We start from the raw sequence: 9,712 nt of genomic DNA, 5'->3' as shown, positions 1-9,712 counted from the left end.
TTCTCCCCTTTTCCACTTCTTGTGCATGTCACTTTTGAGCTTTAGCTCAGTTAGAAGTTCTTTGGACATCCATTCTGGCTTCTTTGCATTTGTCTTATTTTTCTTCTTTGTTGGCACTGTTTGCATTTGCGCCTTGAGTATTTCACTTTTGAAAAACTCCCATCCATCCTTAACTCCCTTGTTTTTTGGGAAAATAATAAAACATAAAAACATAAAATAATAATAATAGAACTTTGGGAAAATAATAAAAACTACAACAAAAACGCTGGGTGGTTAAAGGAGTTTGAAGGAAAATTCTCACAGAACGAAATGGAACAGATGGAAATAACAACTGAAATGATCAGCAAACGAGTGCAAAAAGTCAAGAACTGGACATCGCCTGGTAGTGATCAACTTCATGGATTTTGGCTCAAACATCTGATTAGTTTACATGGAAAAATGGCCCAACAATTCAATGAGATGCTGCAGAAAGGAAGTATCAGTGAATGGCTAACAACTGGAAGAACATACCTGATACAAAAGGATTCAGCAAAAGGAGCAGCACCAGGAAACTACAGGCCAATAACGTGTCTGCCCACTATGTTTAAACTACTGACTGGCATCATAGTTGACAGAATTCAAGACTATCTTGAAGAAAAAAACATCTTGCCAGATGAACAGAAAGGCAACAAACGGAAAAGCAGGGGCACAAAAGACCAGCTATTGATTGACAAAATGATTCTGGAGAACTGTAAGAGTCAAAAAGCTAATCTTCACATGATGTGGATTGACTACAAAAAGGCCTTTGACTCACTCCCACACAGCTGGATCATCAAGTGCCTGGACGCCATCGGGATTAGTAAAAACGTTGGCACCTTCATTGAAAACATGATGGAGCACTGGAAAACTGAACTGTTTGTTGGAAATGAAAGTATGGACTTGTCAACATCAGAAGAGGAATTTTCCAGGGAGATTCATTGTCCCCTCTGCTTTTCATTATTGCCATGATCCCTCTGTCAACAATCTTACAAAAAACAAATCTCGGCTACCAAACATCTAAGAATTCTCACAAAATTTCACATTTGATGTACATGGATGACCTGAAGCTATATGGGAAAACGCAAACTGAAATCCAGTCTCTGACCAACACTGTCCGAATTTTTAGCACTGATATCAACATGGAGTTTGGTTTGGACAAATGTTCGACAGTGGCATCGAAGAAGGGAAAAATCATTGAAAGTGAGGGCATAAATATGCCTAATGGCCAAACAATAAAGTGTCACCAGCCAGAGGCCTATAAATATCTGGGCATATTACAGCTGGACAACATCAAGCATGAACATGTGAAAACTGTGGTCAGCAAAGAATACACACAAAGGGTCAGAAAAATTCTCAAAAGCAAGCTCAATGGAGGCAACACCATCAAGGCCATAAACACATGGGCCATACCTGTCATAAGATATACTGCTGGCATTATAAATTGGACACAGGCGGAACTGGACAATTTGGACAGAAAAACAAGAAAACTCATGACCATTCATCATTCACTGCACCCTCGCAGTGATGTTGACCGGCTCTATCTGCCTAGAAGATCAGGGGGCAGAGGACTCTTACAAGTAAAACAAGCAGTCAAAGAAGAAGAACATGCCCTGGCAGAATATGTAAAGCAAAGTGAAGAACCTGCTTTGATTGAAGTCAAAAATCAGAAACTCCTCAAAACACAACAGACAAAAAACCAGTACAAGAAAACTGCACTACAAACTAGAGCTGACAGCTGGCACAACAAAACACTGCATGGAAAGTTACTTGACAAAATTGAAGGAAAAGCTGATAAGGAGAAGACCTGGCTCTGGCTCACGAATGGGACCCTGAAGAAGGAGACAGAAGGCCTGATCCTTGCAGCCCAGGAGCAAGCCATCAGGACAAATGCAATTAAGGCCAAGATCGAAAAATCAGCTGATGACCCAAAATGCAGACTGTGCAAGGAAACCGACGAAACCATTGATCATATCCTCAGCTGCTGTAAGAAAATCACACAGAGAGACTACAAACAGAGGCACAACTGTGTGGCCCAAATGATTCATTGGAACTTATGCCTCAAGTACCACCTGCCAGCAGCAAAGAACTGGTGGGATCACAAACCAGCAAAGATCATGGAAAATGAACACGCAAAGATACTGTGGGACTTCCGAATCCAGACTGACAAAGTTCTGGAACACAACACACCAGACATCACAGTTGTGGAAAAGAACAAGGTTTGGATAATTGATGTTGCCATCCCAGGTGACAGTCGCATTGACGAAAAACAACAGGAAAAACTCAGCCGCTATCAGGACCTCAAGATTGAACTGCAAAGACTCTGGCAGAAACCAGTGCAGGTGGTCCCGGTGGTGATGGGCACACTGGGTGCCGTGCCAAAAGATCTCAGCCGGCATTTGGAAACAATAGACATTGACAAAATTACAATCTGCCATCTGCAAAAGGCCACCCTGCTGGGATCTGCACGCATCATCCGAAAATACATCACACAGTCCTAGACACTTGGGAAGTGTTCGACTTGTGGTTTTGTGAAACGAAATCCAGCATGTCTATCTTGTTTGCTGTGTCATACAACGTCGTTGTGTCAATAATAATAATAATAATAAATCACACAGTCCTAGACATTTGGGAAGTGTTCAACTTGTGATTTTGTGATACGAAATCGAGCATATCTATCTTGTTTGCTGTGTCATACAATATAATAATAATAATAATAATAATAATAATAATAATAACAACAACAACAACAACAACAACAACAACAACAACAACAACAGTAATAATACTGTGGGACTTTCGAATCCAGACTGACAAAGTTTTGGAACCCAACACCAAACCTCACAGTTGTGGATAAGAAAAAAGTTTGGATTATTGATGTCACCATACCAGGTGACAGTCAAATTGATGAAAAACAACAGGAAAAACTCAGCCGTTCTCAGGACCTCAAAATCGAACTGCAAAGGCTCTGGCATAAACTAGTGCAGATGATCCCTGTGGTAATTGGCACACTGGGTGCCATGCCAAAAGATCTCAGTCGGCATTTGGAAACAATAAACATTGACAGAATTACTATCTGTCAACTGCAAAAGGCCACCTTATTGGGATCTGCGCGCATTATCCGAAAATACATCACACAGTCCTAAACACTTGGGAGGTGTTTGACTTGTGATTTTGTGATACGAAATCCAGCATATATATCTCATTTTCTGTGTCATACTGTGTTTAGGGGTTCAAACCCCCCCCCCCCCCCGAAATTTTTCAAGTTATAAAAAAAAATCTCGTTTACTCATGAATTTTAACTGGTTAACCAAATCCCCATGCTAAGTCTATGAGATGCAAAACATTAAGAGTCCCTCCAGGCACTATCTCAAGCAGATATTGACAGGTTTGTAGCGAGGAGGGGTATGTGCTAGGGGTTCAACCCCCCCCCCCCAAATTTTCAAAACCCCTCCCGAAATTTTTTTCTGGCTACGGCCCTGCCCGTGCCCAACTGGAGTCGGGCAGTGCCAGTCAATGAGTTCAAATTGGGAAGTTTAATCTCATTGGCTTGCTGTCTCCATCCCCAGGGTTACTTGGAGTTGTGAAAGCCATTGAAAGAATGCCAGAGCTCTGTAACTGCCCCTGTAACTGCATAATGGGCCATGTGGTGAATCACACAGCTTTCTTCCATTCCCCTTCTATTTAGTTGTCTACTCTTGTCCACATACAGGTTTTGGAGCCTTGAGAAGAATGGCTACTGAGAATATGATTCGAATGGGCTTGGCCTGCCTCACTCTCTTCTTTCTTGGACTGCTGCTGGTGGAGGTAAGTGCTGTATTGTGGAGATTGGAAACACTACTGTTTTTGATTACCATACATCTCCTAGAATCCCAGATGGATTCTGTGCATTGTCATCCTAAAAAGTAAAATATCCCAACACTTGCTATTTAAGATGGCTGCTTTGACATTGCTAAAATAGAGTATAATGCATCCCCTAAAATGCCATAAAATCTGTATGATTTATGTTTATCACTGTACATTCTCAATTAATTGCTGGGAGAAGAAGAAAGTATTCCATGGGAGGGAGTTCTGTAACTTGAAGAGCAGCCACTGAGATTTTCTGCCTCATATATTTAGCCAAAGTGCAGGTGAAAGCAGTGAGACTGATAGAAAGCCTTCTCCCAAAGTCTGGGTTCATAATCATAATAACTATATAATTTATAATTTAAAAAGAAGCACAATGCACCTTACTCTGGTGAGGCAGACCATGGCCAAGTGAATACTTGCTCAGTCTGCCTATCCACATGCTGTCTGCTGTTGTTGGACATCTCAAGGCCTCTAGTCTTTCCTTCTTACGTTGTCTCTGCACTAGGCTTGGACCGGAATCCTTCACATGTAATTTCAAAAACAGAACTTGTGGAACTTCAGACAGAGTGTTGTGCTTGTATGTTAGAACCTATGGCTAACCTAGATTTCTCATTAAAAGATGATTAGGAAAACAGCTTTAAATTATTCTTTTTGTCATTGTGAGTATTTATTTGTTAGGATGAGCTGACCACGTTATTTATATGCTCAAGGTCTGGGTCCAGTTCCTGGCCAATCCAGGTGAGGAGATGCTTTATGTCAAACCTTGGAGGGCCATCATCAGTCCCTCAACTCTGGAATTTCCTGCTCAAGGAAGCCAGAATGGCCTACTCTCTTTTGTCGTTCTGGCAGCAGGCTAAGAACCTTTTTATTAAGGCAGGCTTTTAAAAAAGGAGGTTTTAAAGATTAAGTCGGGAGTGCTGTGCTTTTTAACATTGAATATGTTTTATGGATTTTAACTGTGATTTTAAAAATACCATTGATATTTATTTTCTTTTAATGTTTGTATATTTGTAGATTTTAAATTGTATTGAAATGTTTTTAATGTAAGCCACTTTGAGTCTCTTTGTGGAGAGAAAAAGCGGGGTACAAATAAACATAAACATAATAATAAATGTCTGGCTTGGGAAAAGAGAGTTTTCAGTTCTCTGAGTTTCTAGGAATTCATCCCTTTCCCTGTTCCCTCCACTTACAGAACTGAACAAACGCTAGAAGAAGTTGTCATGATTGAACAACCGGATTTTCTGATCTCTCAGCTTTTTATTTGTTCAGCTTGGAGAAAAGAGACAGATTAAAATTACAGTGGTTAAGGATCTAAGATGAATGTGGGTAGATGTATGATAACCATGCACCATACAGGTTGTTGATTGGTTAGGAAGAAGCAGATATACACATCTACTGAACACCTTCACATGGAAAGACTCCTGTATCGAAGAAGAACAAATTAAATATTAGTATTACATTAACATAAACCTCAACAAGGCTCTATTGGACTTTATTCCATGTGGGAGAAGAGCATCATATAACCATGGTGTTTAGTGCTGAAGCATTACAATACACATAGTTCTGTTTGTCATTCCTTATCACATGTTGTTCTTTATTGGCATTTCTCCCAAAATCATCCGATTTCAGCTTTATCACACAAATGAGTGCAGTTCGCACCCACTCCATTTAAAAAGGCTTGGGGAAAAAACTTTCCTTTCCCTCCAATACTGCTGCTCTGGAGGAGACATGCGGCGCTGATCCTACGGACACTTCTCTGGGGATACTGGGCTTTCTCCTCCCCTTGATCTTGCTGCTTTGGAGGAGATCCGAGTCACTGATCTGTACTCTGGATATAATGAGCTCTCCTTACAATTTCAGTAATCTCCATTGCAGAAGTCAGAAACTTAAAAAGCTAACAGTCTTGTACAGACAGGAAAAACAAAGATATTATGAATTTTTTGTATTTTCAATTATTACATTTATTCAAACAAATATCATGGAAGACTCATGAAGCAGGACTTGGGGAGAGAAATGTCAATGCTTAGTAGGGAACCACCCACAGGAATGTCCCTTACTCCATGACTAAAGCGATTCAACCCAGGCAAATTTGACAGCTCCCATCCCACATATTTTTGGGTGTTTTTTCCAGATATATCCTGTTTTCTGAGTCTAGAAGATGATCTCTTTTTGGGACTGTTTCAGATGTTTTCCTAACAAAGCACAATGCGTGCTGACAGAAGGTTCCCCTGCATTGTGTAACGATCTCCGTCATAAATTGTACCCTCAATGGATTCTAGGTGTTTAGAAACCTCCACAGATGGACATGAGCCAAATGGTACTGATTTTTTATTCTCTTTGTATCCTAGCATGTTTGCAATTCACATGGTGGTAGCCACAATACAAGGAAAGAAGACCGTGGGAGACCCTGAGAGATTTATTGCTGTCTTGAGGTGATATGTCAATTGAAGTCCATCTCTTCCATTGATAGAATGAGAATAGCTGTGAGACACAAACTGAAAGTAAGGAAAAATCATGATGCATTTGGAAAACTTATCATCAAATCATTTTGCAGGACTACTGTGTAATTGACTACAGGTACACAAACATAGGATGTGATCTAGGGATTTCTTTGAAATCTTATGAATGTGAATACAGGCAGTCCCAAGTTATGAAAAGATAGATTCTGAAGATTTGTTCATAAATTGAATTTGTATGTAAGTTGGAACAGGTAGATTTTTAAATGTAACTCCAGCCATATATACTTTGAATAGCATGGAGAAGGGTTAACAACCCTATGACATTTGTTTTGCTGTCTGTGTTCCAGTTCACAATATTTCACCTCACTTCCTGTCTGTGATAATTGGATTCTGAACAATTTGTCTTGTAGAAACAAGCAATGGTGATAACGGTTCAGTGGAGACAGCTTTTCCCCATGAGAACCTCTTGAATTGGGTTCCATTGTAGATGAAAAAATGTTAGGTGCATGAAGGAAGAACTTCTGAAATGGGTTCAATGCTCCTAGAAATGCAGGAAAATATCCCCAAACCATGCTCCATATTTTCCTGAGAACTTTCCTTCATTAAGCATTTGCTTACAGTCCCATCAGAGCAAAACATAGTATGAGATTTTGTAAATGTACTTAATTCTGTGCAGCTGGTGCTATGCAAAGAGAATGTGCAATTTTGAGGTGATGATTGTGATTTTCTTCTGTAATTATTGCAATTGTTGTTATTAAGCTCTGTTCTTTGTACCCAGGTCCCCACAGCATTTTCTATTCTAAAGGTCATACTTGAGAGAAGCAATAATTACAATTTATCTATTATTTCTAATCTTTCTGTTTTGTATTTAAAACAGATAAAAAGTCATGTTAATCTACTACGAAGCATTATTTCTATTTATAGTTAAATCCCACTCTAATTTGAAACCTAGAGTTGTTTCTACCCATCCACTCACCCCATTTGTGCTATCTGTGCTGGACGGGGTTGCACTCCCCCTGAAATCATAGGTCCGCAGTTTGGGGGTCCTCCTGGACTCAGTGTTGACGCTTGAGGCGCATGTGTGGCTGGGAGGGCCTTTGCACAACTTTGCACAACTCAAACTTGTGCGCCAACTGCGACCTTACCTCGTGAAGTCTGACTTGACCACGGTGGTCCATGCCTTAGTTACCTCTAGACTGGACTACTGTAATGTGCTCTACGTGGGGCTTCCCTTGAAGACGGCCCGGAAATTACAATTGGTCCAGCGCTCGGCTGCCAGATTAATAACAGGGGCGAGTTACAGGGAAAGATCCACTCCCTTGTTCAAAGAGCTCCACTGGCTGCTGTTTATTTTCCAGTCCCAGTTCAAGGTGCAGACCATCACCTATAAAGCCCTAAACGGTTTGGGACCCACCTACCTTCGTGACCGTATCTCCTATCATAAACCTGCCCGATCCCTTCGATCATCAGGGGAGGCTCTCCTGTTGCCACTGCCGATATCTCAGGCCCGCCTTGTGGGAACAAAGGAGAGGGCCTTCTCTGCTGTGGCCCCCCGATTGTGGAACTCACTGCCCGTTGAGATTAGGCAAGCCCCGACATTAGTAGCCTTTAAGAAAGACCTGAAAACATGGCTCTTCCGTTGTGCTTTTGGAGAGTAATTACTATGTACATCTTCTCTGTTACTCCCCTCCAATATCTATCCTCTAGATTGCACCACTATTTTATGACCCTGTTCTTTGTGGTTTTTATTCTTATTTCTTTCTCACCCTGAGTTTTAACTTAGTGTTCATGTGGCCCGTCCTTGTTTTTATTGTTCTTCTGATTTTGCGTTGTAATGTATATTATCATTTATTGTATTGTTCAATGTGTTATGATTTGTTGTTCTTTTTATATTCTGTTATATTGTATTGTTCTGGGCATGGCCCCCAGTAAGCTGCCCAGAGTCCCCGTTGGGGAGATGATGGCGGGGTATAAATAAAGTTTTATTATTATTTTTATTATCCAGCCTACCCAATCAACTTTGAACCATGTGTTTTGGATTTGTATTCTACAGCTTCTGTATTTTGATCTTTGTACCATGGTGTATGCACTTTATAGTGGTGTGTATTGATATGTATATTTTGTTATATATTGGAGTGTTTTTACTGTGTTGTACCTGCCCTGAGCCTTGGGAACTGTCATCCAGAAAACCTTCATATCAGCCACCCAGAGACTGTGGAATGACCTGCCAGAAGAGCTGCGCTGTCAGATTTCAACACAATTGAAGATCTTTCTCTTTCAGCAGTTCTACCCATTCAATTTTAAACTTTTAAATTTACATTTATTAGGATTTGTGTTTTAATCCTTGCTCTATGCTTATTTGTATTTATGGGCCTTTGTTTTATCTATGTATTTTATCTATGTATTGCTGCCATGAGAAGAGAGACAGGTAATAAATAACATTGTTTATTATTACACTGCATAACACGATTTTTGTTCCTGGGTTATAAATGTCATTTCCTAATTGGTTCTATCATAAAAACATGGAAAACGTTTATTAAACTGCTTTTGTGGGACATCCTGTAGCACATTTTGCTGCAGTTTTTTTTAATGAAGATCTCATAGCATCTCACCCAATTCAACATAGTTTGTTGCAGCCACAAAAACCAAGTTTTTGTAATATAACAACTACTGTACTTTCAAAGTAAGTACTGCACAATTGAACAGGCAACAACACTTTCAAACCAGGAACAGAAAATGTTTCAAATTTTGTTACATTGTGTTGTTGTTGCTGCTACAGTTTCAGAGAGAGCTTATTTCCTGAATGGAGAGAGCCTGTATTGGACAGGAATGTATGAGAGAAGGATTTTGAATGCACGAATGCTCAAATAGTATCTCATTCTCCAGAACATGGAGACAAGCATGTTGCTTATATCTTGCCTTGCCCCACTTATCTCACAGTGTTCCAGTAGCTATATAAGTAGCCATAGTATACTTATGCATCCTCCTACAACCTGGCAGTTGTCAAGCCCTGAAAGGGGATCCTGCTGATATTTCATTGTTATCAGTGGAACAGGGAAGGAAATAGAAGGCTATTCAAACCTTGGAGAAGCTATAGTCTCTGCTTGGTGGGGGAAGAAAAGGGAGTGCACTGGCTTTTTCTTCTCCTAAAAACTTGAATTAGCCAGACCCTCATGTATGACTCCAGGCCATTCTCCACATGCCTAAAAACCCAGAAGAGACTGAAATAAAGGGGGGGGGGCTAAATGTCGTTTTGCTAAAAAGTATACTTAATTTTCAGCTAACAGCTGAAAATCACATGTTTAAAATGTGTGCTTAAAACCCGATTCTGCCCAAAAATGTGCATATTTTCGTGACTGTGAATCCCAGACACATGACTTGAATTTACA

General features: G+C 40.2%; 1 long non-coding RNA gene across 1 annotated transcript; it reads left to right on the top strand.

Annotated features, from left to right (window-relative positions):
• Positions 1–2,615: 2,615 nt before the first annotated feature.
• LOC100562845 (uncharacterized) lies at positions 2,616–8,777 on the top strand. Its single transcript, XR_010001584.1, has 2 exons — positions 2,616–3,822; positions 6,213–8,777. It is a non-coding gene; the product is annotated as an uncharacterized LOC100562845 (long non-coding RNA).
• The last annotated feature ends 935 nt before the right edge of the window (positions 8,778–9,712 follow it).

The sequence above is a fragment of the Anolis carolinensis genome, unplaced genomic scaffold (assembly GCF_035594765.1).
Source record: "Anolis carolinensis isolate JA03-04 unplaced genomic scaffold, rAnoCar3.1.pri scaffold_49, whole genome shotgun sequence".
In the NCBI taxonomy this organism is placed as follows: domain Eukaryota; kingdom Metazoa; phylum Chordata; class Lepidosauria; order Squamata; family Dactyloidae; genus Anolis; species Anolis carolinensis.
This window is presented reverse-complemented; position numbering and strand designations above follow the sequence as displayed.